We start from the raw sequence: 8116 nt of genomic DNA on the forward strand, positions 1-8116 counted from the left end.
ATTTGTTGTTGTTTTTGCTAATTTGTTGAGATTGGCCTTGAGTTTAGGATCCTCCTGCCTCACCGTCTGAGTCACTGGGATGGGTGTGTGCCACCATACCTGGCAAAACTAGTATTTCATAAACTTTTAAGTTTTCTTCTGTACTATTTTATACTAGGCATTCGTTGGATATAATTGTGAATATTTTCTCACATTTCGTGACTTGCCTAGTTATTAATGATGTCTTGAGCCGAAGTTTGGGTTTTTTTCTTTTTTTTTTTTTTTTTTAGAAAAAAGAGGTTTATTTAGCTTTATAAATAAAGAGGTTGGACTGGAGTTGTAGCTCAGTGAAAGATCACTTGCCTAGCATGTGTGAAGCACCGAGTTCGATTCTCAGCACCACATATAAGTAAATAAATGAAATAAAGGTCCATCAACAACTAAAAAAAAAAATTAAAAATTAAAACAAAAAAAAAAAAAAAAGAAAGAGACTTATTTAACTTGGAGGCTGAAAGTCCAAGATTGAGTGACCCCATCTGTTTGGTCTCTGGTGAAGATGTTACAGTCGATGACATTATAGTGGCAGGAGTTGAACAGAAGTTTTAATTGTGATAGAATTTTCAATTTATCAAATTTTTTCTCAGGATCATTAAATTGAAAAACCTTTGTAGCCAGGTGTATTGGTGAATTCCTATAATCCCAGCGGTTTGGGAGTCTGAGGCAGGAGAAATCTTGAGTTCAGTGCCAGCCTCATCACTTTAATGAAGCCTTAAGCAACTTAGCGAGAACCTGTCTCTAAGGAAAATATAGAAAGGGCTGGGGATATGGCTCAGTGGTCAAGCACCCTTGGATTCAATCCCCAGTACCAAAAAACAAAACAAAAAACTTTGCTTCCCTTCATCTCCCTTCCCCCACCAAGTTACAAAGATAATTTCTTATAGAAGTTTTGTAGTTACACTTGGCTTTTACTTTTAGTTCTTTCAGATCCCTATTAATGTTTATATATGGTATGAGGCAGAGGGTCAAGATTCATTTTTACACTCATAGAACTATCTGGTTGTTCCAGCTTCATTTGTTTAAAAAATCTTTGCCAGTGACTTACTTGAATGCAGGTGGTATTATTAGAATTGTACTATATGTATTAATTTGGTAGAAAATAACTTGTTAATAATATTTGTTCTTCTAGTATGTGAATGTGGTATGTCTGTCTCCCTCTCTCTCTCTCTTTTTTTTTTTTTAACAGTACCAACAAAAGTAAACCAGATGCAATTTTTGAGTACAGCTAAGTACAGACTGGTGACTTTTTTTCTCTTCAAGAGTCTTATGATTCTTTGTTTTTAGTAAAATAAAGAGCAAATTAAAATGTACCTCCCTCACCTTGGTATTTACTATAAAGTTGTAAAAAGGGGGTTAAAGAAAAGTTTTCTTGTTAGTTTCTACCATATGAAATATGCTATATTCTACTTTGCCAGGGCCAATGTATGGAAAATATCTAAATGTACTACAAATATGAAACAGTAAAAAGATTATGGCTAAAAAGGATAGTAAATGAAAATAATATATATTTAAAGAATCCAAAATAGGCCAGCAATAAAAGGTTAATATAAAAAAGCTCTAAGTGTACTATAAGCATCATAGGTTTTTCCTGTGTTTTTAATTTTTTTTTTTGTAGTTGTGTATGGACAGAATGCCTTTATTTTATTTGTTAATTTTTGTGTGGTGCTAAGGATTGAACCTAGTGCCTCACACTTGCAAGGCAAAGAGATATACCACTGAGCTACAACCCAGCCCTTCCTGTGTGTTTTTAAACAATGAAAGGGTCAAAAAAAACCAAAACAAAACAGGGTCAGCAGTGTTAGACTAAATTTTTATTGTATATTCTGCTTTGAATGGAACCTTTGTATTATAATTATCATAGAAGAACATAGTTTTCATCAGGTGATGGCAATTTATGCTAAATGAAAATCTTCCATAGTTCTTTTATTTTGAAATATCTTATAAACTATCAAATCACCACAGCATGATTATACAACAGTAAAATTTTCTCTTGCATTAAATTGAAGACATTTGTTTGATTTTAAAAAAGGGGAGAGAATATAGAAAGGTATTTAGAGCTTTCTGAGTACACAATATCCCAGACAGTTCAAAGCATCATAGTCTCCATCAAGAACAACAAAATAATTTTTGTCATGCTGTTAAATTCATGATTAACTAGTACACATTGGTCAAATAGATCCAACAAACACTGATGTCCATGGTGGCATATTGGCAACTATACATAAGTGGTTGTCAGTAGAGAGTGTAAAAGCCCTTCCCTTTCTTTTTGTTTTTGAGGTTCTCAGAGAGTTCTATTGTTCTAAGATATTTTAAATGTCCTAGTTGGCTTTCTCATTCCCAAACTGTATGACATTTTCCTTTCTTAATCCTTTTTGCTGTGCTTCCAAATTATTTTTCATTTGTTTATGGTGCTCTTAAGCTCACCTTCAAAGTCCTTCACGTTTTGAATTTTTTCTTTTGACCTTCTCAAACACCTGCTCATGTCCATCTTCATCTTAGCTGCATGCTCCCTTCTTTCTTTTGTGACAGAAGGTTCTTAGTAAGCCACCCTTTAATATTGTTATCAATTCCAATGTAAATCAACTGCCAGTTTTTGTTTCTGTAGTTCATAGTGTTCATTATTGATAACAGCATTCAAATCTTGCATGTGTGTTCATATCAGTATATTATAGTTGTAAAATCAGTGTTCAATACTTCAAACTTCAGTAACACCCCAAGGATACTGCCTTTCTGACCCTTTTGCTGTTAATTTCAGTGATGGTTATTACTGCCTACCACAGCAAGAGGAAACAGTCCTTTATCTTTTTAACAAGCTTACTTTTTTCATCTTTTGTTTCTAGAAATTTATATTCAGGCCCTGGCTTACTTTTTATTACTTCTCATATTCAGTGAGATAAAATATTCTATGTTCTTGAATTTCTTTCATTTTTTAAACTCTTGGTGCCAACTGTTAGTATCCTCCAGTATGAGTGCATCTGCTTTGGCGATAAGCAGAATGATACTCTTTCATGCAAAGACTTTATACACTCAGAATTGAGTGGTTTAAGTCTATATCCTAAAGGAGTGACATAGTATAAACAGTATTGTGCCCCGTTATCAGGCATCTGACATCTCTTTGCTCAATTCTGCCTTGAGGCAGTCTTCAGATTTACTATCAGTGTAGTCAGTAGTAGGCTACCAACAATTACTGTTAGCCAGTGTACCTTCAGATGCTGGAGTGTCCATTTCTGTGAGCAGTAACTGAATATCACCTTGTTTCATTAAAACTCTGGATTGTTTTATCTATGATTTTTTAAAAAAATTCCTTGGGAAGGACTCAGGTACTCTGGAGAATACAAATCAGGAAGGAATATTGACTTGATTGAGTAATGTCAACTTTGCCAGCTCAGATTTACATAAGTGTAAGTGCAGACCCTCTTTTCCCTGATTTTCTGAGTGCTTGATTTGAGTGACTGGCAGATCCCACATAACCCTTAAGGTTCTTGGGTAGTGGTGCTGCATGGTGCCACTGTTGATGTGCCTCTCCTCAGCAACAGCAGATCTCATGCTGACCACAGCACCCCCCCAATCCCTCTGCAGCCAGCCCCCGCACTGTGCTATTATGACATTTTAGAATCTAAGTATGTTTAATGTTTTAAGGGCTATTATAGAAATCAGTTTGAAATAATTTACAGAATTTGAAGATTATTAAACGCAGTCAAGATTAAAGTAATCCAACGATCATATTTTATAATGGTAAGAACAGAAGAGACCTAATGCTCTTTCCCTCTACCTTAATCTGTAATGAAATTTAATATGTGGTTAAACTTGTAAGGAAGCGATCCTTGATTATCCTAACCAAATGTTGTAAGGAAGTGATCCTTGATTATCCTCACCATCATGCATTCATTGCCTTCTGAACTATTTCCCTTATTAACACACAGATTAACAGTAAATCCTTCTCTAGAGTGTGAACTTCTAGGGACTTGTGCTTAATTCACATTTAGCCTTTTATGTTCAATGAATAGTGTGAAATAAGGTTAAAAAGGAAACCAAGGCCTGCATATGGGCTTTGATCTGAGAAGCAACAGGGAACTGTTTAAACTTGGGAGAGTGAGCACCATGAAGAAAGTGGTGGTGTGGAAGGATGGCATAAATTAACCTGAAAGACGGAATCTAAGGTGGAAAGTTAAAAATAAAATGGATTTATTTTAAATGTTAACTCCTTCAAGTGTGGTCAGCATACCAGTAGTACTATCACCTGGAGGTTTGTTAGATAAATTCTGGGGCCAAACCCAGACCTACTGAAATGAGATTTGTATTCACATTAAAGTTGGAAAAGCAGTGCTCTAGAGGAACTTAGAGCCACCACCATTGTGTGTGAATGGGTAAGGGCGAGAGGGCAAACAGTAGTTGAAGTGACAGGTCACATGACAGATGTCAGACTTTTTGCATGCTTATTTTCTCTCTTTAAGCCACCAAAACTGATTTATCCAAATTAGCATTTTGGTTTTCTTGATTTGGGGGAGAAAATAATATCCAGACTCTTTAGACACACATTCTTAGAAGTGCTGCTCTTTGGGCTTGCCAGAACTTTAAAAAGAACCATAAATCATTGATTTCAGTCATCTCAGCTGACTGAAATAAATATAACTGAAATAATCTAATGGGGACAAATGACCCAGTGTCCCTATTTTTGTTACTCCCAGGGACTGGAATTTGGGGACGAAGTAGAGATTTTATAAAAGAGCCCAAATGTAGTTGATTTACAAACTATAATAGTGTACTTGTTAAAAATCTAGAAAGAAAATTGGGAAAGGACAGAATTTACTTTGTTTTGTAAAAACTAAAGGAAAAAATCTGTTAGCAGCATGCTACTCTCATATGCATTATCTGTTCATAGTTTATGTTCCTTTATCAACTTGTCCATCAAAATACAATTTTCAGGGCTGGGGTTGTGGCTCAGCGGTAGAGCGCTCACCTAGCACCTGCAAGGTGCTGGGTTTGATCCTCAGCACCACGTAAACATAAATGAATAAAATAAAGGTGTTGTGTCCAACTATAACAAAAAAAATAGTTTTCATATAGTGATAATCATAGTATAAATGTAACTTAGTCTGTCATTTAACTTATTTCACTTGTTGATGTGACATACACCGGGTTTCCCTAAATTTGTCCTTATCTCTAAAACCAACCTTTAGAATGCCTTGCCTCATTGGTTTTTCATTTGAGGACTAAAGGCACCGTTTTGTTTTCTCTCTTACCCTCCTTGCCAGGTGCTTGAGAATAACACTTGCAGAAGACTCTGAGCAATTTTGTGCTAATTTTTGGTGGCAGAAGATCCATTAGAAGATAGAAGATTTTTATGCTGAAAAAAGAATCAGGGTTGAGGCTGTAACACTTTGATTTTTGGAACATGAGTCTGGCTGCATTTTGCGTCTGTGCAGGGGTACTCTATTTTAGACTAGTCTTTGTCCGTTTTCTGTTTCTGTGACAAAATAACTGAGGCTGAGTATTTCTAAAGAACAGAAGTTTATTGGCACACAGTTATGCAGTCTGGGGAGTCTAGGAGCATGATGCAACATCTGCCACATCATAGTATAATGGAGGGCATCACATGAGGAAAAAGAACAAGCATGACTAGCTCTAGTCATTCTCCTTCTTATAAAGCCACTAATGCCATCCAGAGGGTTCCACCTGGCTTACCTCATCTATCCCTAATTACCTCTTAAAGGCCTCACTTTCAGATACCATTAACATGAATTTCGGAATTAAATTCCTAAAACATGAACTTCTGAGGGACACATTCAAACCATAGCAAGATTGTAGCAAATTTTGAACTTCCAAGTTAGTTTACTTATTTCCCCGAGTTTTTCAGTTGTTCATGAATTTGGAATACTTAACTATAGAGAAGGTGATAATTATTTTCAAAGGGAAACAATTTTAAAATTTTGAATTTCCAACTTAAGTCGGAAGGCTGAGTAAGTACTGATAAAAAGAAATTTGAAGGAAAAGGCATTTGAGACATTGTTCAAGTAGATTGCCTTTAGAATGTGAATTGTTACTTCAACTTGTATTAGGTACCAGTTTTTGTCTGGTTGGTTCTTGGCAAAGGATTAGAAAAAATGTCTTTCAGTAAAAAGGGCCAAGTGCCTATCTGACTTTAGATGTGAATTTGAGAAGTGCAGTGGGCTTTTGTTTATTAAAATTAGCCTTTGCGTCTTAGCTCCCCCCCTTACTTTTTAAAGAAATTCTAGATGTTATACAAATGCACAGAGGTGGACACATTTAAAAAATATATTTATTATTTATAGGTGGACACAATATCTTTATGTGATGTTAAGGATCGAACCTGGTACGTCACGCATGGTAGTCAAGCGCTCTGCCTCTGAGCCACAACATCAGCCCCAGCTTCTTAGGCCTTTTGACTCATGCATGATAGTCTGTGTTGACTATTTGCTTCTTAACTTTCCTTTCAGTACGGCATGAAAGGGCAGAATATTTAGAATGAGTAAGTTTGGAGAGCTGGGATCAGGGAGCCATTAGAAAGGAGGCTTTTTGAGTGAAATGTTTCTGAACATCAGTGGCTGTCGCTATGGATAGAGTGATTGTATCTCTCAGTTTGTCTACCAGTTTTTGTTGAAGCTTGTAGTCCTGATCTTAGTATTAATATGTGCCCCCTTTTTCTTTCGAAAATGTCCTGGTTTGGGTAATAAATGATCCAGTCACCCCCACAGGTAAAGTGCTTTGCATCAGACACTGTATCAGCTTTTTTCTTTAATCCTCATAAAACACCTGAAAAGGGTAGCCACTGTTGTCAGTTTCAGTTTAATTTACAAATGAAAATATACTCAGGAACATTGAATGACTTGACTGAGATCTCCTGGTGGCAGACTTGATGAGCAGAGGAAGGACTGTCACCTTGTTCAGTCCTTGTTTTACACACGAGGTCTCAACAAGACTTCCAAAGCTACTTGACTTCTCCCAGCCTGATGCACCAAGGTTTAATGTGTAAGGCCTCATTGATACTTTAGATCTAGTGAAGGTATTCCTGTAATGATTAGGAAGAAACTGTGGATTGGGAGTCTGGAAAAAAATTAAGGTGAGGCCTGTGTTGGGGCTATTGCGGGAGGGTAGAGTTCTGTGATATGTAGACCTCCAGGCTTCATCTCGTCCTTGAAGGGTTTAACCAACTTGTTGCTCAGGCCTGCAGTCTCTGAGCTTGAGATGAGAAGGGTTTGGTAGTTTTATTGATTGGCCCTGCTCAGATTTTAATGTTCATATATATTTATTAGAAATCTTGTTAAAATGTAGCTTAATTCCATAGGTCCGTATGGGGCCCGAGATTTAGTATTTGTAACAGGCTCTTGGTATGCTGATTTTACTGGTCTACCACATTGTCTTTGAATAGCAGGAGCATAGCTGATGGTTAAATTCTCTCTGCCTGGGGTACAGAAGTAGCCATTCATACAACAGATGTTCTGTCTAGGACTGAGGGGATTATATACCTTCATAATTTAGAAGGGAATAGATATTTAAATATGGATGTTTTTAAAGGAAACATTTTGCTTTTGTAATGAATGCATGTGGGTTAATTTTAAAATATATCCTTAGCTTGGAGGAAGGGAGGACATAGAATCTCAGGAAAGAGTAGTGTGAGGTGGGGGACAATACCCACATGGGTGAGCTACTGCTTAGCTTGTGCAGTGGTTAACACAGCTTTGACAAACACAGACAGGAGCAAGCAGAGTGTCTACAGCCAGACAGGAATAGTGTGGATGGATGACACAGCAGCAAAGCTTTAAAAAAAAAAAAAAAAAAAAAGCCTCCAAAGGGAGGAGTTCTTCCCACAGCCTGACCATTTTTCCCCCTCAGGCTCTGTGCCTGAGTGTGCGGAGAGTATACTGCTAGAAGCTCTGGCCAACTATTCATGTATTGGACAGCATTATACCCCCCTCTGTCCCGCCTTGCTCAAATCCTGCCTGGGCATATCCCAGGTAGGACTGCTTCCTGTATCTGCTTGCTTGCTTCTTGCAACAGGGGAGAACAAGCAGATGAAGTGCTACCAGCCAATACAGGTGTAAGCAGTATTCCTGCTGAG

The sequence above is a fragment of the Callospermophilus lateralis genome, chromosome 3, assembly GCF_048772815.1.
Source record: "Callospermophilus lateralis isolate mCalLat2 chromosome 3, mCalLat2.hap1, whole genome shotgun sequence".
Classification (NCBI taxonomy): domain Eukaryota; kingdom Metazoa; phylum Chordata; class Mammalia; order Rodentia; family Sciuridae; genus Callospermophilus; species Callospermophilus lateralis.